The 23,331-nt window shown below is 38.8% G+C and overlaps 1 long non-coding RNA gene across 1 annotated transcript in view; it reads left to right on the forward strand.

Moving 5' to 3' along the window:
* The window catches only part of LOC122813057, a 42,906-nt gene extending 19,788 nt beyond the window's left edge, over nucleotides 1-23,118 (forward strand). The window contains exon 3 of the long non-coding RNA XR_006366633.1: nucleotides 23,085-23,118. This is a non-coding gene — a long non-coding RNA (uncharacterized LOC122813057). The remainder of the gene's footprint in view (nucleotides 1-23,084) is intronic.
* The last annotated feature ends 213 nt before the right edge of the window (nucleotides 23,119-23,331 follow it).

The following is a 23,331-nucleotide window of genomic DNA, read 5'->3' on the forward strand; positions in this document are numbered from 1 at the left end:
AATATTGTTTGGAAGCGGTCAGCATGTTGGCCTTGGATGGTTGTGTCTCAGTGACCTACGTACAATACTGTGGTCGATAGGGCCATGTTCCAACAACTGCAATGCCAACCACTCTGCTTCACAGCTACATCCATGTCAACAGTCATACATACTCACTGTCCATATGTCAATATCTGTCACCGTTGGAAAGCTGGATAGGCCATGAATGGGTAGCTATACATAGAAACAGTACACACAGGTGGAAGTACCCTACACAGAGTGCCTATAAAATAACTGTCAACAGCACACAACTTTGGAATTATACCTAGAGGTTAACATCACATTACTTGTCCCTCTAGTATGGAATATTGGTAGTCTGGCCAATTAGTGGCAGGCCGCAAAAGACACAGTTATAAAGTAATGACAGACTACCGATGTCCACACACAAGGCAGAATAAGGGGAATGTCCCAGGTAAATCTGTGAGTCAGGTGCCATTAGCTTCCATGTCACACATACACTCAGCTCACACCACCATCAGCCACAGGTATCTCCCTTGCTGTTGGGAATGATTACAGTATGACCCCACTTCTGTATGGGAATACCCACATGATGCAGCATGCTGAATAGGCATCCTATGCAGGTGTGTCTCTAGCTGTAAGCAGCACCCTGCCCACATCCAGACTGATGGATCAATATGAACAGGAAGGATTGCCAGTAAGACCTCACCCACATACCACTGTCATCCCAGGGGAATCCACTGGCTTGCAGCCTGGGAACATATGAGTGACAAAATGCACTGGCCTGCTACAGATGGTCTGCATCACTCTCAAATGGCCTACAGTCCTCTGGCAAAGGCCCATGTCTCACCCATAGTGTCAATGTATGGAATTTCATGGGGTCCTAACTAACAACCTAACACAGTAAACAGAAAACAAGGCCATGCTGACAAATGCCAGTAGCATGCCTCCCCATGTCCTACTGCAAGAACTGTGGACCACACCATAAATACTGCTGGGAGAAAGGCCCAACTATAGGGATACTTCTCAGATATTGCTCACATAGTGTAGGAAGAGGATAGAATAACAGAGGGGGGGGGTGTAGAAGCATAGATGTCATGGAGTGTGTGAAGTCTGAAACTTCAATGCCTGGCCGTACTACCCCTGACTGCAGACCCATTAATGAATAGTCACAAACCTGCTTGTAAACCAATATGTGAAGGGAAACTGACCAGATATGAGTCCTGTCTCTGGATAACCTTAGTGAAGAATCTGTACAACTAAAAGGTGTGGCCACAGCAGGATATGACCATTCTATTAAGTTGATATATGTACAAGAAGGGGATCCCAGCCAGCATACTACCAAGATGCATGACCATTTACACAGACCCATCAGTCAAGTGTCTGTAGCTACCCCTCCACAATGGCAGGAGTGTGCTAGAATGTCTAGGCTGCAGCCAAGAATACTGGTCTCAGCTTCATTCATCTTGTATTTCTCTGGTAAATAACTGTGAGCAAAGAATACCTGTCAGTAGTTGATGACATAATACATCACAGTGTAAAACAGTACATATGTCTGAAAATCTATGCTAACACCAATCATGAAACACAAGCAGCACAGACAGCAATAGTAACAGTATCCCCCTATATTTGGCCCATTGTGTCTCCATATTGGCAACCTATCTACAGATATCCTGCAGAAACAGGTTCCTAGGTGTAGCTGTAGCATAAACCCTGGATTGGAGTACAACTCTCCCTGGAATGGATTCACACACTCAGTATAGAAGGTCATACTGTGCATGCTCCTACACTTAGAGAAATGAGGCCCATGTCTGACAACACAATGGACTATAGATAACTGTTATTCACAGATGTCTGTGCACACACACACACCAAATTGTACACTATTCTTCACACACACATTGGACAGGAATACACACACATTGGATGGTGCAGTGGTGCAGCGGTAGCATTGTCACCTCCCAGCAAGAGGTTTTCCTGTTTGAGTCTCGGCTGGAGTGACTTCTGTGCAGAGTCTGCATGCCCTCCCTGCATTTTTGTGGGTTTCCTCTGGGTACTCTGGTTTCTTCCCACATTACAAAGAAATGGATCTGGAGCATTTCTCCCCAGGCCTTTGCTGAAAATTGGCTTTGTCCCAAGTTGGACTTTCCCAGTTAACAAATGTTAAATAAAAAATAAAAGTAATAATATCTAAGGCCAGCATACTATAATATGTCAAACATACACACACTGAGACATGGGGAAGAGACAGACAGTGACAAAGAAAATTCCATTATGAGGCCTTTCCCACCCAGTACACATCACATAAGATCTGCAGATGTATGTCACCTTAGATGTACCTTTGGAAAAGCATCAGACCTGTAAGCTCAATAGTGCATGCAATAAGTATGTAACACACTGGAGAAAATAAGCAGCTAGGTAGGTGTTCTATTCCCAGTCCTGGCAAATGTGTGTGTGTTTGTGTAGGAATTTCTGTTTTAGTCCATATCCACCCATTATACATCCCACTGGCCTATATCACATGATGTGCAGATGTCATTCACCGTAGAAATATCTTCTATTAGGCCTCAGCCCTATAGGCTCTGTGCTGCTTGTGATAACTGTGGAACACTATAGTACCAATAAGTATTCATGTAGCATTTCTAATCTCAGTCCTGTTGAATGTAAAGTTCCATGTCAGTGTGTGTGTGTGTGTGTGTGTGTGTGTGTGTGTGTGTGTGTGTGTGTGTTTGAAGGTGAATGATTTTGAGGCCATTCACATTCACTACACCTCCCATTGCCCTACTTTAGCACTCCTGCTGATGTCAGCCACCTAAAAATATCCCTTTGGGCACCTCTCACCCCTATAACTTCTGTGGCACTTGTGGTAACTGCGTAATACCATAGTGTAGCAAACTAGTTGGTCAGGAATTTTAATTCCGGTCCTGGCAACTGTTAAAATGTGTGTGTTTGTAGATGAATGATTTTGAGGACATTCACACTCACTACACCTCCCATTGCCTTACTTTAGCACTCTTGCTGATGTCAGCCACCTAGAAACATCCCTTTGGGCAGCTCTCAACTCTATAACCTCAGTGGTGTGTGTAATAACTGCATAATACTATAGTGTAGCAAACTAGCAAGGTAAGAGTTCTACGCCCAGTCCTGGTAAGTTCAAAAGTGTGTCTGCTTGTGTGTGTATATATCTGTAGGTTAAAGTATTTTGTGTCCATACACACCCAGTACATTTCAGAGTATAATACTTTACAAGGGATGATGATGTCATTCACCTTAGAAGTATGTGTGGACACAGTCCTACTTATAAACTCTGTGGCGCATGGGACAAATGCGTAGCACTGTAGTATTAATAACTGCATAGGTTGGGGGTTGAATCTCATTTCTGGCATGTTTGTGTGTGTATATATATATATATCTATAGATATGTGTTTCTAGCTTAAAGATTTTGGCCCCAGTTACACCTAGTACACTTCTCACTGCCCTACTTTAGCAGTCCTGCAGATCTTATTCACCTTATAAGTACCTAACTTCACTCCTAGCAAATGTAAATGTGTGTGTGTGTGTGTGTGTGTTTGTGTGTAGAGTAAACTATTTTATGAAATCTCTCACCAACTACATCACCCAATGTCATGGTTTTCAAGGGCTGGTGATGTTCCTCACCTTAGAAGTACTTTGAGACATCCACCCTGTAAGCTCCGTGGCATGTGCGATAAAAGTGTAACACTTTAGTAGCAATACATAGATAGGAGTTATAATCTCAGTACTGGCAAGTGTGTGTGTGTGTGTGTGTGTGTGTGTGTGTGTGTGTGTGTGTGTTGTTGTTGTTGTTGTTGTTGTGATTGCGTAATAACAGGATCCATTGGGGGGTGGGTTTTGCTACAGTATTATATTTCTATTGGAGCGGTTGGTTTTGCTAAGTTATTCTATTGATGACCTAGCATATGTCCCAACAACCACATTACAAGGCCAACAGTTGTCAGCCACTGTAGAGGTTGGTGTGGACAATTTGCAGCCCTAAAAGCATTGTGCCATCTGCAATAACCATGTGACTGTATGGCACAGATGACAAGGTAGGCAGCCCATCTACTCCTGGGATACCCCTCCCAACCAGCAATCATACACAAACACACTCAGGTAGGCATCTACCCCTATAGCTGTATGTGGCCTGCAAACCGGCTCACACACAGAACCCACAGTGTGAAAGCTGCAGACTCCATGTCAGAGTGCTGAACAGTCATGAGTGGAATCCCACAAGTTGTGAACCTGGGTCCCCTCATGTTTGTGATCAATATCACTGAGGACAAGCCCACTACAAAGGTGCCCAGGTTGACAGTGTTTGCAAATTACTACAAGGTGGGTGTCAATGTTACACCCTCATGTAAGGTTGCCACCCTACACAAAGGTCTGAGACCTTAGACTGTTTAAGATCCCTGGGCATAAGCTGAATGCCAGATGATGTAGGGCCACCCCCTTGGGGAAAACATGGTTCCCATAAAGTAATACACTGATGTAGACCACTGAGCACTGATGTTGGTGTAACAGTGTTGACCACCACATTGCTACTGTCTTCAAAAAGCACTTCCATGTGTCACCTTCCCTGACTAAGGGTGTTGGATCTCTGATGTAAAAGGACAGTGTTTCCCAGTACTCACAGCTCATTCAGCAAATCACTGTGTACTGTGGTCCATTGCCCATGTACACCACTGGATTCCAGCTACAACAGGGGAGGTTGCAAATGTGCCACGCAAGGATGACAGTATGGATTACACACCTGCTCTATATGGACAGACTCCACTAACTCAAACTAATCTCCATCCCATACTGGCTATGTAGGTGCAATCTCTGCCTGGCTTACACAGCTATGCCTGACCCAACTCTCACATGAATGCTACATCTGAGAAACCAAGCTGTCCACACTACATGCCTCAGAGACGTCAAACCCATCCGCATAATCAACAGTACATGCTGGGGAGTAGGTTCATAACACAGAGACTGGCCATGCTACGGAAAAGATGCCGCATACATGTCAAGCAAACCATATCACTGGCCCTCTCCAAGAGACATCTGGAGGAGTGCATAGGGAATAGAATACCCACCCTAGTGACCACCCCAGTGGCTATACTGAGTACACACACTGTGGAGTATCGTCAGGTGCCATGCTGCCAGGGTAGTCCCATGGGCTAACATGTAAAGCCTCCATGGCTATTTGCCTAGTACACACCTATGAAGCATTGCATTCCACTACCCATTGCCCTTCTTTATCACTCCTGCTGATGTGCATCACCTTGAAAGATCCCTTTGAGCATTCTGCAGCCGTAAAAGCTCTGTGGCATTTGCAATAATGCATAATACTATATTGCAGTAAACTCGTCCGGTAGGGGTTCTATTCTCAGTAATGGCAAACGTAAAAGTGTGTATGTTTGTGTGAGAGTGTGTGTGTTTGTAGAGACATGATTTTGAAGCCATTCCCACTTTCTACACTTCCCTTTCCCCTCCTTTAGCACTGTTGCTAATGTCACTCACCTTTAAAGATATTTTTGGACAACTGTCAAACGTGTAAGCTCTGTGGTGTGTCTGATAACTGCATATAGTAGCAATAACTAGATAGGTAGGGGGTTGAGTCTCACCAAGTGTGTGTGTCTGTATGTGTGTGTGTATGTGTCCTAGGGTGTCTGTCTGTGGTTGTGTTGTTAACACTGTGATCCATATCCATGGGGGGGTTTGCTACACTTTTGTGTTGTCCACCCATTACACTACTACATGTCCACTGTACAGGGCCTACTGTTGGGGTAACTGTGGACACTCTGCAGTCCTATAAACTGTCATATGAATTAACTATGTAACAGTATGGAGTCCAAAACATGATACGTGGCCCTTGTAGTTCAGTGATACAATTCCACACCCAGGAAGCATAGGCAAACACACTCATCTATTCACTATTCCCTATGTCAGTACGTGGTCTGCAAACTGGCTCTTGGATGGAACCCACAGTGTGGAAGCAGCAGACTGCATGTCAGCCTGCTAAACTGTCATGAGTGGAGTGGCACAGGGCCTCTGACATCCAACCCAGTACAAATGAACTGCGGCTAACATTGTTTGCAGACAATTGCTAATTGGGGGCTATGTCTACATCCCCAGAATATGTGTACCTCCTGCATGAAGTCACCACTGACACCTGCAACTGTTGTTAGAGCACTGTCCTTACAGTCAGTGTCATGAGATGTGTCCCAATCACCTGTTGAATCAATGTGTTGTCCACAGATTACCACATCGGTGATTGTCCAGTGTACACAGATGTCCCCATAGGAGGTCTGTGAACACAGCTTGACAGCAACCTCTATTCTGACCACCATATTGCCACTGTGGATGGAAAGTCTTTCCATGTGGCACATTTCATAACTAAGGGTGTGTCATCCAGGAATGAAGAGGTTAACGTCTCCCTCTACTCCATGCTCATTAGGCCAATTAGCAGGTACAGTGGCCCATTAGCCATGTAACTCACTAGATACATTATATATATACAGAGAGAGAGACATATTATAAAATGTGTCTATATACAACACATGAATGTTTCCACCAAGCTTTCTCACTATTGTTGTATGCCTCTATTGCATGATATATTTTACAAAACAAGAACAACTCCTACAGCTCAGATGATGTAGTGGTATGTTCTCAGACTTTAGTGTACAGGGTCCTGGGCCCAAGACATGGGACTGCTGGATTTTTCATCAATATTAGATGAGCAGACTGCATGATAACTGTAAAATGACAAGAATAGCTCCTACAGCTGGGATGGTGTAGTGGTATGTTCTCTGACTCCAGTATACGGGTTTCAAGGTTCAAATCCTTGCATGGCTGATTATTGTTTCTGGGCAGAACACAGTCTGTTGCATACACAATAGTAACATACCACTACTTACTGATGTCCCTTGCCTTAGTAGAACCTTAGGGCAAGTATCATCCCAGAACCTCTGTGGTGTGTCTGATAAATGAATAACAATGTAGTAGCAACAAACAGATTGGTAAGACTTGTCATCACAGCCCTGACAAATGTAAAAATGTGTGTAGGGTAAACTATTTTGTGGTGTCTCTCACCCAGTACAAGACTCATTGGTATACTTTACATGGGCTGGTGATATTCCTCATCTTAGAAGTACCTTAGGACAGGATCAGCTCTATAAGCTCCATGGCGCATGCGATAAAGGTGTAACACTGTAGTAACAATAACTAGATGTGTATGGTTCTAATCTCAGTGATGACAAGTGTGTGTGTGAGATGACAATATCCTGTATGTGTTGCTGTGTGTTTAATAACAGGATCGATTGGGGTGTGGGTTTTGCTAATTTATTTTATTGATGCCCTACTATATGTCCCAATGTCCACATTACAAGGCCAACAGTTGTCAAACACTGTAGGGGTAGGTGTAGACACTCTACAGCCCTGAAAGTGTTGTGCCATGTGCAATGACTATGTGACAGTATGGTATATAACATGATAAGCAGCACTTCTAATCCTTCCAGACCATACTCCACTCAGGAATCATACACACACAGTTGGCTAGGCATCAAACCCTAGAGCAGTAGTTCCCTTGCAAACTGCATCACAGATAGGTTTGTGCTGATAAGCTATTACTATAATAAATTTCTTTGTTTTTGGATCTACTGGCTGAGTCATTTTTTGGAATTGTTTTTTCTTCTGTGGATATTTATTATGCATCACAGATAGAACCCACAGTGTGAATGCAGTGGACCCCATGTCAAACTGCTGAACAAACATGAGTCGAGTCCCACAGGGTGTGGACCTGGGTCCTCTCGTGGTTGCGATCTACACCTCTGAGGTGTAGGCCAACACCAAGGCACCCTGGCTGATGATGTTTGCATCAACTGCAAGGTGGGTGCTATCATTACTCACCCATGTGATGTTGACATCATGCACAAAGGCCTCTCTGAGACCTACTACTGCTGTCAGAACCCTGGACATTACCTCATTGCCAGGATATGTTCCACCATCTCCTTTGGGAATAGCATGGGTCACATGAGGTAATACTTTGGTTGTAGTCCCTTTGGTGATTTACTGCACTAAGGTGTTCTTAGCATACCTCATTGTTGTCCATTTGCCTGGTACATCACTGTGATGATGTGTGGATTCCTGTCATAGGTTCATAGGTTAGTACTAAGCTAACTGCCCTTGCGAGCCATTTTAAGCTTAGCCAATTATCCCTTGTGAGACTCAAACCCTGCACCTTGTGTTTGTAAGGCAAACACCTTAACCATTAGGCCACCCTCCCAACCCCTGTCAGTAAATGATGACATACATTTCAGTTTTGTAACACACATCCTTTTGCACGTGCATGCTGACAGAAATCCTGTTACTGTAGCAACATTCTACAGTTATAACTGCAGTACTTACATTTTTTCCCTATTGTCACATTGTCTCCCCATTTTGACATCTGTATATTATATATATATATATATATATATATATATATATAACCAAACACACCACAAACGATAGTTATGTAAACACAAACCCGAAGGACCACAAGTGCAGCTAAAATTGCATGATAAAATCACTTCTTCACTTCAAAGTTAATAAAAACAGGTTTAATAAGAAGGTTGTGAGCGCTTTCACAGAGTTCACCTCTGCTTCATCAGACATCAAATAAATTCAACAACAGGAATTATATACTTCATCAATTAGTTAATTAGCCAATGAAAATGTTTAAAACATTTAAAATGACTACCACACCTATTCCTAAAGTTTCGTTGGGTTTGTGTTTACATATATATATATATATATATATATATATATATATATATATATATATATATATATATATATATATATATATATATATATATATACACACACACACACACACACACATACATGGGTCTACTTCTCTTTATTGAAATGTCATCATTTTAAAAAGAGAAGTAGACAATCACTTACGCGAAAGTGCACTTAAACGAAAGTGCACGCTCACAAATATCAATTCAACGAACTGATAAAAACAAAGTAAACACCAAAAACAGTGTTTTGCAGGGGGGGCAAGTCCCGCTATGTAAATATACCAAGTCTGAGACTGTACTTCAGTGGGGAAGCAGGTAAATTCCTTTCCCCCCACTATAGTGTGCTTAAGCACCACAGTGTTTCTTAGAGGTTCGTTGAAGTGATATTCGCGAAAGTGCACTTTCGAGTAAGTGATCGTCTGCTTCTCTTTTTCGAAATGATGACATTTCGATAGAGAAGTAGACCCATTATATATATATATATATATATATATATATATATATATATATACACACACACACACACACACACACACACACACACACACACACACACACACACACACACACACACACACAGACACACACACACACACACACACACACACACACACACACAATTTAATTTTATGTCTAAATCTATAGTTGTATAAATATATATATATGTACATGTTCTACATGTCTTTGCTTCATATGTTTGTATATCTCTATATATCTGAAGTATATACTTTTTCATAGTTATCTATTATCATAAACATCAATAGGTGTATATTTATATATACTAAACATGAATGACTCCGGAATTTTTTCCCTACTATTCCATACCTCTCCTGAATGATATATTTGAAAAAGCAACCAACATTTCTACAGCTCAGATGGTGCAGTGGTACGTTCTCTGACTTTACTGTAGAAAGTCCTGCTTCCAAGACCTGGGACTGCTGGCTTTTTCATTAATGTTAAATGTGCAGCCTGCATGATATGTTTGTAAAAGCAAGAATACTTCCACAGCTCATATGGTGTAGTGGTAGATTTTCTGACTCTAGTGTTTGGGGTCCTGGGTTCAAAACTTCACAGTGCTTATTATTTCTTTGCTGGGCAGAACACTGGCTGATGGAGACAGGATGATTAAGGCAGTTTTAAGCAGGTTTGCATGGTTTTGCGTGAAGCTAGGTGATGCCAAAACATGGTTAAATGTGAAAATGCTTAATCTGTGTAGACATCATAAACACGCTTACCACTGCTTACTCCCTCTTACCCCCACACTCATTTCTTTAAAAGAAAAGAAAAATGTTAAAAAAATGGGCATGCAGAGGGAAAAACAAGATGAAAGATAACTAAGAATGTGCAGGACTGGAGTAGGAAAGGTCCATAGCTGTCCATTTTTCCTACAGCAACAGCTGCACTTCTACAAAATTTTGAGGTAAATTTGGATACTTGAAACCCTGAGACAGGGGTGAGCACAACGGTAATGTGTTGTCAAGCCAATTGGACTAGATTACATGTGTCCAGTGGACATGTATGCGAAAAGGACAGCTATGTATGGGGCGTAATTCTTTTTGGGGAACAGATTGCCCTTTTTTTTAAGGTGAGAGTGGGAGTGGGATGTTGGGGAAGGATAGTAGGTATAATTGAGAAGGTAGGTTGGGTAGGAATACAGACAAGACATCAGACAGGGCGGTGTTGGACATGTGTGGGTAAACATCTTGGACAAGGAGGGTGGTTGTGAATCGAAAGCGCATGAGCCCCCATATGGTTACAGTGGGACTGAGGTCCCCACCCATGGGCATTCACCACTGCACCTTCACGGCCCCAAAGGTGGCTATGCTGGGGGCTGAGCAGGAGGGGCAGGCTGACCCTCAAGATGTGCCACGCAGCCCTCAAGCTGGGATAGCCGATCTCCGAACTCCTTTCAAAGCTCAGTATGCACCAGACCCCGGACCTGGGAATGGGTGACAGTCTCCTGTCCATGCTCACTCCTGGGGGTGAGCCCCATCCCCTGAGGTGATTCTGCCTGAGGATGGTTGCAGGACCAGTGGATGAGGAAGATCCTGGGCAGGACAGGCGGATCTGCTGGGATCGACCTTCCCAGATGGGCTGTGATGTTGAGGTTTTACAGCATATGTTGGTTAGTCATAAACAATGTAATTCCAGGATTAGTTGTAACAGCATGCATGGGTGTTCCAACTGAACCCATAAAACAAGTTTCCAGCAGTTGCATAGCAAACAGAACACATGCAGATTTGGAACCACAGTGGATATAATAACAGCATGCAGGTAACATTGATAGCAACAGGCCACCAATGATATTATTTCAACAGGGTCCATTAATATTCAAACATTTAAATAAGTGTAGAACAATATGGAACATGTCCCAACAGTGGGTTTGGTAAGGAGCATACCCATTGATTTATGTGGTTAGATTATTGTTGCAGATAGAGTGGGGGGGAGATAACTTAACAACTGTATATTTTTCAGTTGCTCACAACTGTTCTGATAATTAGCCCAGTCACTACTCTCCAGATATGCACTCACATTACATCTACCTATGACCTTGACGTTGGGCAGTAGGTGTTGTACACAGTGTATGACTACAGACTTCGTACAGCTAATATTATGCATGTACTTACCTTGCAAAACCTGTGGAGGAAATGTATGTTAACACTACCTGACTGTTTCTACACATATTCACATATTCATGGATGAAAATATGCATAAAGCTTGCTACCACTCCCAGGATTCAAACCCTGCCTGTTTGTTCAAAAATGTACTACGAGGCTGTGTTTGATCACAATCAGCTATTGTGTTACTGCTGTATTTTTTTTTACTGTAGTATACCTATTACTCTCTGGTACAGACAATCTGACAATGAAATGCTGACATTTATGCATGGCCAACAGTTGTTATACTGTGTAATCACACTTTCAGATATTACAGTGCAGAAAACAATGGTTAACAAACAACATTAGTATTCAGTTATCAGATCTTGGTACATGGAACATTTCTTATAGTTAATCTGTTTTACAGCTCCAGAATCTTTGCCAGTTGAGCCTTACTTACTTAATGCTATCAGACCAATAGTTGCTGTGCAAAAGCTGTACACATTCATAATCTTAATAACACATAGAAAATAAAATACTAGTCTGGGGTTTAGACTTTTATTGACAGGTAAACACACTTTAATTGATATATACCCAGTACCTCAGTATTACTCTGCTAATCTGTCATTTATTCAGTACAAACAATCATACCTCTCAACATCTTAGAGTGAGACATCTGGACAAAGCCATACAAAAAGTGGTACAAATAGGGACAAATTTGAAATACTGCTCTTACAAACTTAGAAAATTGATAGAATAACAGGTTTTGCATTAGCATGAATTTTCTGAAGGGTATGAAGTCTTAAACTCACGTCTGCCATTATTTTCTAACTTCAATCTTTAATGATTTGCCAGAAAGCCACAATTTGTATGGGAAAAGGACCAAAAATATAAGGCAGACATCTGGACATTCTGCATAAATCTGTACAGTTCAGAGGTATGCAAACAATACACAAATTTCACTGCTGACAGGTGATATTCTACTCCTTTCTGTTATTTGCCCTGACTACTGCAAGCTACATTTGTACTCACCAGCCTCATGACGCAGCCTTTGCAACCTGCTGGCATGCACTTCCATGTTCATGGCCCTCTCATCTGCAGCTGTACAGGGGACAGGGAAACATTTATGCATACCTATCCATCACATACACAGGCTGGAGTATCTTGAACATTACGTGATACTGATACTTACACACACCTGGGACATTCTGTGCCCGAGCATCTTGTATCCATTGGACAAACTGATCCCTCTTCCTATGCTTCAGATCGGCAAAGTGATGCCGGAACTGCTCACCAGTCTGAGGGATAATAGTAGCACTGGTGAGGTCACATGTGATACAGTCCCAGGCCTCTGCTTTGTACTGGGAGCCCTGATACTGGCCCTGCAACAGTCTCCCTTAATGGTCTTTCACAAGGAGTCCAACCATGACCCTGGACTCTTGAATGCCCAAGCATTGCGCTCTAAAGTGAGAACCCTCTCCAACTCCAACCATGGAGCTTGCAGTGATGAGCAACAACAGGTTATGGGCTGCATTCCTGCCTACGAGGTTTATATAGGGCTGATTTTCCACACTTTGCCGTGATTGGATCATTTTGAATATGCTGAGCTAAGTTAAGCTACGGGTAAATCCGCTTAGCTAAAGTTGGCAATGCTTAAAGGTGCATGGTGAGCACTGCTTACCAATGGGCAAATCCGCTTAGCTGGGCTACTCATTGCTTAGCAATTATATTTAAGCAATGCTTATACCAGCTAAGCATAGCTGTGCACTGCTTAACATGGCTCAAATTTAATTTTATATATTCTATCAACTTTATGGGATTGAGTCATCATTACTGACATATTATAATTTTATGTTTACCTTCCCCTGACATCCCATATGTGCTTTCATTACATTTATTCTTGTGTTACTGTACTGTATGGGGCACCTGTGTTTATATGGGGGATTTCACATATTTTCTGGACTGACACTTTTTTGGTTCTGCTACACTACCCTGGGTGAGAAATATTATTTACTACCTCATTTATTACAACATATGACCTTTACAACTGCTTTCACATATAAAAGTGAAAAGACTTCAGTGGGGCTCGAACCACGAATGCCTGCTTGTAAAGCTGAAGCTCTAACCACTACACTATTTCAGATTACTTGTTTAGCTGATATTTTCCTATTTAACTCCTTCAGATATTTAAGCTATGCTAAGCATAGGTGAACAAAGTGCACATCCTCTCAACTATGCTGAAACTGTATTGCGGCCCATAAAATAAATAAATATATATATGTGTGTGTGTATGGATCTTTTTTTGATCGAAAATACACCTCTTTGAAAAACAAAAGTAGACCCACACTTATAGGTTCATAGGTTCATAGATTAGTACTAGGCTAACTGCCCTTGCAAGCCATCTTACGTGAAAGTGCACTTCACCGAAAGTGCACTTTTGTGAAGATTGTTTCAATGAACCGCTCAGGAAACCTTAAACAATGTTTTGGCAGGGGGCAAGCCCCCATGTGGGGGGCTGTGCCCCACACACCCCCTACTTAAATATACCAATTCTGAAATCGCACTTCAATGGGGAAACAGGTAAATTCCGTTTCCCTACTGCTCCTTAACGGTTCATTGAACAATTCTTCACAAAAGTGTACTTTCGGTGAAGTGCACTTTCGCACAAGTGTGGGTCTACTTCTCTTTCTCGAAGTAGTGTACTTTCATAGAAGAGATGTAGACCCATATATATATATATATATATATATATATATATATATATATATATATATATATATACACACACTGAAAAAACTCTTTAAAATTCAACGAAGAACTGAAACTATATCCAAAATACTTCATAAAAATCAGAATTATCCAATAGCAATTTCAAAAAAACACACTGAGAGCCAGTAATTAGTGCTTTCATCCAATTTAATATGTTGGACTTCTTCAGAATAATATACAATTACAATACAATCCTGTATATATAACCAAAGTAATGGTGAAATGACAAGTCATACTGTAGACCAATTAGGAAATATAACTCATGAATAATGTAATAAGAACCCTGTTGAAGCAAGACATTCCACTAACTGAATTATGTATAATGTATTTAGAACCCTGTTCAAAAGTAAACAAAGCCTACCACTAGTAAATGTGTAGTTAGTTGTGCCATTTCAAAAAACATTTAATGTTTAAACTTTCATTTAGACCAGGTGGGGCATTAGCATTTAACCTTAGTTGCCATCTTAATTCTTTAACCTCCAATAAAGTATTTCTATCCCCACAAAACATATGAACATAATCAAGCACAATGAATTTGAATCCTATAGACAAAGGACATATATGACAGTGTTTAGCTAGGGCATTACTAAAATCACATTTTCTTATAACCGCACAATGCTCCTTGATTCTTGTAGACAGCTTGCGTATTGTTTTACCAATATAAAATGCTGAACACAAATGTGCAGATAGCTGCATAAACAACATTGTCTGAATTGCAGTCAAAATATGTAGTATACTGTATTTTAAAATTATTATGTTTAAAAGTATATGAGGCACCTGTAAGAATATTCTTACAGGCAACACATTTTCCACAAGCAAACATCCCTTTATTACTGTGAATGACAGATTTGTGATGTAATAGCTGATTTTTTAACTGTGTCAGAGCCCCAACTAAGAAAATTCTTCGGAATTCCTAAAATACATAAGGACCAGTTTAACCCTCCTTTTAGACACATAGTGTCAAACAAGAAAACTAAGACAGAAGGTATAGCAGAATTTATTGATTTGGTATTAAACACTTTAGTACAAGTTTCACCCTATTTTCTAAGGGATTCATGGGATTGCCTTAATCTCCTTTTTCTCAACCCTCCTACTGATGAACATACTATTTTAGTTACTTTAGATATTGAATCTTTGTATTCTAACATTCCTCATGATATAGGCATAGAATACTTAAGAAATTATTTATCAAAATTTACCACCTTCTCACAGGAAAAATTAACATGATTTGCTCCCTAACTTCTCTAGTATTAACTAACAATTTTTTTCACTTTGATGGTAAGATTTTTCATCAAACTAAAGGTGTAGCTATGGGGGCTAAACTAGCTCCTGCCTTTGCAAATTTAGTATTAGCCTTGTGGGAATGTAACTTTCTAGTATATTTACCTGGTTTTAATAATATTCTTCTGTACCGACGTTACATTGATGACCTCTTTTTTGTATGGAAGGGATGTGAGTCTGATTTGTTTACATTTATTAATTCCTTATCCGATAGTATTCCATTTCTAAAGTTTAAGATTTCAGCTTTTGGGAAGCAAGTTAACTTTTTAGAAGTGCTTATTTCTATTGATACAAATTCTTTAACTTGAAACTCTACTATATTTAGGAAAAGACATTTAGAAATAATTATTTACATTTCCATAGTATGCATCCTCTATTTATGAAAGTTAATATGGCCAGAGGTCAGTACATCAGATTGTCTAGGATTATTTCTGATGATAATGTTTTTCTACATGAATGTGATGTTTTAGTTCCTTTCTTATAGCGAGAGGTTGCCCTACTGATTTACTGAATTATATTGTTAAAGATGCAGTACTTTTAAGGCACACTAATTTTCCTCCTAGTCTTATAAAAGGCTTCACTCCAAAGTAAAATACAACCAATACAAAGAATGAAATACAGACTACTCCCCTTGTGACCAATGAGTAGTAACACTATAAATGATATAACCAATACTATATTTGAATCACAGACTACTCCCTTGTCCTGCACCTATCAGGACGTTTCTCAAATACATAATTCAGGACACTCTCTTTCTACACATAACTCTATAGATAGATTCACTAGTTTCCCAGTTCCTATTTGAAGGGACTCTATAGCTATTAAGAAAGTGTTTTATAATAACTGGGGTATTCTTACCTCCAGCCAGGAGGTTGACAGCAAATTAGGGCTAGGTCCTTTTTTTACACATAAAAAATTTAAATCTTTACGTTCTCTATTTGAAAATAGAGACACTCAATTTATTGTTACACCCCCTGTCATTCACAGTAATAAAGGGATGTTTGCTTGTGGAAAATGCGTTGCCTGTAAGAATATTCTTACAGGTGCCTCATACTTTTAAACATAATAATTTTAAAATACAGTATACTACATATTTTGACTGCAATTCAGACAATGTTGTTTATGCAGCTATCTGCACATTGTGTTCAGCATTTTATATTGGTAAAACAATATGCAAGCTGTCTACAAGAATCAAGGAGCATTGTGCGGCTATAAGAAAATGTGATTTTAGTAATGCCCTAGCTAACACTGTCATATATGTCCTTTGTCTACAGGATTCAAATTAATTGTGCTTGATTATGTTCATATATTTTTTGGGGATAGAAATACTTTATTGGAGGTTAAAGAATTAAGATGGCAACTAAGGTTAAATGCTAATGCCTCACCTGGTCTAAATGAAAGTTTAAACATTAAATGTTTTTTGAAATGGCACAATTAACTACACATTAACTGTGAAAAAAATAACCAACTGCTTTCACATATAAAAGTGAAAAGACTTCATTGGGGCTCGAACCATGAATGCCTGCTTATAAAGCTGAAGCTCTAACCACTACACTATTTCAGATTACTTATTCAGCTGATATTTTCCTATTTAACTCCTTCAGATATTTTAGCTATGCTAAGCATAGGTGAACGAAGTGCACATCCTCTCAACTATACTGAAACTGTATTGCGGCCCATAAAATAAATAAATATATATATGTGTGTGTGTATGGATCTTTTTTTGATCGAAAATACACCTCTTTGAAAAACAAAAGTAGACCCACACTTATAGGTTCATAGGTTCATAGATTAGTACTAGGCTAACTGCCCTTGCAAGCCATCTTACGTGAAAGTGCACTTCACCGAAAGTGCACTTTTGTGAAGATTGTTTCAGCGAACTGCTCAAGAAACCTTAAACAATGTTTTGGCAGGGGGCAAGCCCCCATGTGGGGGGCTGTGCCCCACACACCCCCTACTTAAATATACCAATTCTGAAATCGCACTTCAATGGGGAAACAGGTAAATTCCGTTTCCCTACTGCTCCTTAACGGTTCATTGAACAATTCTTCACAGAAGTATACTTTCGGTGAAGTGCCAAGATAAGTGTGGGTCTACTTCTCTTTCTCGAAGTAGTGTACTTTCATAGAAGAGATGTAGACCCATATATATATATATATATATATATATATATATATATATATATATATATATATATATATATACACACACTGAAAAACTCTTTAAAATTCAACGAAGAACTGAAACTATATCCAAAATACTTCATAAAAATCAGAATTATCCAATAGCAATGTCAAAAAAACACACTGAGAGCCAGTAATTAGTGCTTTCATCCAATTTAATATGTTGGACTTCTTCAGAATAATATACAATTACAATACAATCCTGTATATATAACCAAAGTAATGGTGAAATGACAAGTCATACTGTAGACCAATTAGGAAATATAACTCATGAATAATGTAATAAGAACCCTGTTGAAGCAAGACATTCCACTAACTGAATTATGTATAATGTATTTAGAACCCTGTTCAAAAGTAAACAAAGCCTACCACTAGTAAATGTGTAGTTAGTTGTGCCATTTCAAAACATTTAATGTTTAAACTTTCATTTAGACCAGGTGGGGCATTAGCATTTAACCTTAGTTGCCATCTTAATTCTTTAACCTCCAATAAAGTATTTCTATCCCCACAAAACATATGAACATAATCAAGCACAATGAATTTGAATCCTATAGACAAAGGACATATATGACAGTGTTTAGCTAGGGCATTACTAAAATCACATTTTCTTATAACCGCACAATGCTCCTTGATTCTTGTAGACAGCTTGCGTATTGTTTTACCAATATAAAATGCTGAACACAAATGTGCAGATAGCTGCATAAACAACATTGTCTGAATTGCAGTCAAAATATGTAGTATACTGTATTTTAAAATTATTATGTTTAAAAGTATATGAGGCACCTGTAAGAATATTCTTACAGGCAACGCATTTTCCACAAGCAAACATCCCTTTATTACTGTGAATGACAGATTTGTGATGTAATAGCTGATTTTTTAACTGTGTCAGAGCCCCAACTAAGAAAATTCTTCGGAATTCCTAAAATACATAAGGACCAGTTTAATCCTCCTTTTAGACACATAGTGTCAAACAAGAAAACTAAGACAGAAGGTATAGCAGAATTTATTGATTTGGTATTAAACACTTTAGTACAAGTTTCACCCTATTTTCTAAGGGATTCATGGGATTTCCTTAATCTCCTTTTTCTCAACCCTCCTACTGATGAACATACTATTTTAGTTACTTTAGATATTGAATCTTTGTATTCTAACATTCCTCATGATATAGGCATAGAATACTTAAGAAATTATTTATCAAAATTTACCACCTTCTCACAGGAAAAAATTAACATGATTTGCTCCCTAACTTCTCTAGTATTAACTAACAATTTTTTTCACTTTGATGGTAAGATTTTTCATCAAACTAAAGGTGCAGCTATGGCGGCTAAACTAGCTCCTGCCTGTGCAAATTTAGTATTAGCCTTGTGGGAATGTAACTTTCTAGTATATTTACCTGGTTTTAATAATATTCTTCTGTACCGACGTTACATTGATGACCTCTTTTTTGTATGGAAGGGATGTGAGTCTGATTTGTTTACATTTATTAATTCCTTATCCGATAGTATTCCATTTCTAAAGTTTAAGATTTCAGCTTTTGGGAAGCAAGTTAACTTTTTAGAAGTGCTTATTTCTATTGATACAAATTCTTTAACTTGAAACTCTACTATATTTAGGAAAAAGACATTTAGAAATAATTATTTACATTTCCGCAGTATGCATCCTCTATTTATGAAAGTTAATATGGCCAGAGGTCAGTACATCAGATTGTCTAGGATTATTTCTGATGATAATGTTTTTCTACATGAATGTGATGTTTTTAGTTCCTTTCTTATAGCGAGAGGTTGCCCTACTGATTTACTGAATTCTATTGTTAAAGATGCAGTCTTTTTAAGGCACACTAATTTTCCTCCTAGTCTTTTAAAAGGCTTCACTCCAAAGAAAAATACAACCAATACTATGAATGAAATACAGACTACTCCCCTTGTGACCAATGAGCGTAGTAACACTATAAATGATATAACCAATACTATATTTGAATCACAGACTACTCCCTTGTCCTGCACCTATCAGGACGTTTCTCAAATACATAATTCAGGACACTCTCTTTCTACACATAACTCTATAGATAGATTCACTAGTTTCCCAGTTCCTATTTGAAGGGACTCTATAGCTATTAAGAAAGTGTTTTATAATAACTGGGGTATTCTTACCTCCAGCCAGGAGGTTGACAGCAAATTAGGGCTAGGTCCTTTTTTTACACATAAAAAATTTAAATCTTTACGTTCTCTATTTGTAAATAGAGACACTCAATTTATTGTTACACCCCCTGTCATTCACAGTAATAAAGGGATGTTTGCTTGTGGAAAATGCGTTGCCTGTAAGAATATTCTTACAGGTGCCTCATATACTTTTAAACATAATAATTTTAAAATACAGTATACTACATATTTTGACTGCAATTCAGACAATGTTGTTTATGCAGCTATCTGCACATTGTGTTCAGCATTTTATATTGGTAAAACAATATGCAAGCTGTCTACAAGAATCAAGGAGCATTGTGCGGCTATAAGAAAATGTGATTTTAGTAATGCCCTAGCTAACACTGTCATATATGTCCTTTGTCTACAGGATTCAAATTAATTGTGCTTGATTATGTTCATATATTTTTTGGGGATAGAAATACTTTATTGGAGGTTAAAGAATTAAGATGGCAACTAAGGTTAAATGCTAATGCCTCACCTGGTCTAAATGAAAGTTTAAACATTAAATGTTTTTTGAAATGGCACAATTAACTACACATTAACTAGTGGTAGGCTTTGTTTACTTTTGAACAGGGTTCTAAATACATTATACATAATTCAGTTAGTGGAATGTCTTGCTTCAACAGGGTTCTTATTACATTATTCATGAGTTATATTTCCTAATTGGTCTACAGTATGACTTGTCATTTCACCATTACTTTGGTTATATATACAGGATTGTATTGTAATTGTATATTATTCTGAAGAAGTCCAACATATTAAATTGGATAAAAGTGCTAATTACTGGCTCTCAGTGTGCTTTTTCGACATTGCTATTGGATAATTCTAATTTTTACGAAGTTTTTTGGATATATATATATATATATATATATATATATATATGTGTGTGTGTGTGTGTGTGTGTGTGTGTGTGTGTGTGATTTAATGTTTTTTTTTAATGGGATAACAGGTTTGGCATATTGTGTGAATTTTCGGATGTGTATATGAAGAACAGTTGATTTTAAGTCTGCACATCCTTTGGAAATTCATGCTAATACGAAAGCTGTTACTCTATCAACTATCTGTTTGTATGTGCTATATTTAAACTGTGTCCCTATTTGTCCCCCCAACATTTTTGTATTTGGCCAGTGTTTGTGCTCTTCGGGGTTGAGAGGTATCCTCTCTCCTTTTGAATTGCCGAACGGCAATTCTGGAGTGCAGGGGGCATGTGTATTTTGAGAGCTCTGGTCTCAGACACACACCCCTGCACTCATACACACAGATCATGTCCGTGTAAGACTACAGCAGTGCGCCTTCATTAATATTCACGGCGTACTGCTGCTCTACATGGACACATTACATTTTGTGCAAGAAAGCGTATTCTTGCACGGAAGTTTCATGAATCCGGGGGTATATCTATGGTCTTTATATAGCTGTCCTTCTCCATCAGTGTGTAAACCAAATTTATTGCAGGATAACTCCTAAATCCTTCTATACTGTTATCCCACACCACTGTTTGTAAAACAGACATGAGAGTGATGTTTCACAATCTACTTGCACATGTTGGTACTACAATTGGCAGAGATCATCTTTCATTGATTAAAATGTTACTGGCTAAATGTGTTAATATAGCAGGATATCGATTACCCACAATACTGAGTATAGCATTTGCAGGCCTATAGAGTAAACCTAGCACCTACATGGGTAACAGTATTATTCAGAACTTACAAAGAATCAAAAACTTGTTATGCTTCACTCTGTAAATGTGTTTAAGAACAGGTGAATATCATAAATATTATTACAGTTTCTAGTACATTGAATGTAATATGTCACCCACACTGAAGTCAGTGTTGCAAAACTGATTGTTCATAGTTCTGCTGGAAAACTTTTGGAAGACAAAGTGCAAGTGTTACATACATTGTTTTTTTTCATGAAATACCACAGAAAGTTTTCTGTGAATACTCAAATGTCTTGCATATCACTATCTGACTGTGCCAAATGCCCTTAGATTTTGAATAGTAAACCATAACAACAAAACAACCCTATACAAAATGTCTCATCTGTTAACAGGCCCCTTTTTAAGTCTTTTTCACCACTGCTTTCCACAGATCTGTGATGTCCCCAAGACACACTACAGTTACCTTCTACTGCTGCTGACCTCATCAATGCAGCATAAGTTCATACTGGGGACACTGCAGCTGACTCCTGTATATGCATAATGAAAATTGAATCACTGTTTGTACACAATAAGTCTTCCACATTTTCTCTTCGATAGATAATCCATGTCCAGATGAAACAGTACCTGTATCAGAACAGTGCACAACTGCTACCCAAGTAAAGCTCCTACCCACCTTCAGCTTGTTTTTCCTGCAACTGAAAAAGAACTCAGTAGGCAGACTACTTATTTTGACTTCCTGAATCAGTGTCTGTGGAATATTATCAGTATCTTCCAATACAGCTGAGGGAGCTTTCAATTCCACTGTATGATCAGAGCATCCATTCACCTCATTGTCTTACAAGCTATCATTGTCCTCCCATCGTACATAGCAGCACAATTGTAATTATTCATGGCTATGGTAAGGGATGCTACCTGGTACACAGGCCAGATTTCCACACTCCCATCGTACATAGCAGCACAATTGAAATTATTCATGGCTATGGTAAGGAATGTTACCTGGTACACAGGCCAGATTTCCACACTCCCATCGTACATAGCAGCACAATTGAAATTATTCATGGCTAAGGTAAGGGATGTTACCTGGTACACAGGCCAGATGTCCACACTGACCTGGCATGACTACCCCAGTGGAAAAAGTTAATCAATAATGTATGTAATACTTAGATTATAGTGTATAGTAAAACAGCACAGCAAAACTGTATTGCCTGTGCTGTTGTCATAGCTACATGTCATTTTATGAGATTTTCAATGAGGGAACTAGAATGATATTCTGTTTTTGCATGCACTTTTTTCTTTTCCAGGTTTGAGAAATGGAAAACTTTAAGGTATGGATGTGTAAAAATACTTGATCATTGAATACCATGGGAAATAAGTAGTATATATTAGCTATTCAGTTTCAGTAGGGTCCAGATAACATATGCAGATATGTGAGAGTGTCATACATGACATTTCTAGTGGCATAACTTACAGTACCAGTGATATATGGTAGGTCTACTGTAATGGTCTGAGAAGACAACCACAATTATGACAAGAACACCAAATAATGATAACTGTATTTACTGTGGAGTTTAGCATATTTCATTGGTTTTATTTCTATTTTTTTCATTTAGATATGTTCAGCTTAATGCCCAAGGATATGAGAAATATAAATACAATGAGGAGATACCAGCATTTTTGAAGAATCGCCCACAAGACTTTGTTTTACATGTAATGCAGAGGCACTTTAATACTCTGGACAATACGCATATATATAACATCTGTAAATGATCAAAGTGGAATGTTCAAAATAAAAAGTGAGTCTCATAATGAAAAACATATACAGTTGATTTGGGCAGTGAGTCACCATCATGCAGTTGT

Source organism: Protopterus annectens, chromosome 10.part0 (genome assembly GCF_019279795.1).
Source record: "Protopterus annectens isolate FY-2018-M chromosome 10.part0, PAN1.0, whole genome shotgun sequence".
NCBI lineage: Eukaryota > Metazoa > Chordata > Ceratodontiformes > Protopteridae > Protopterus > Protopterus annectens.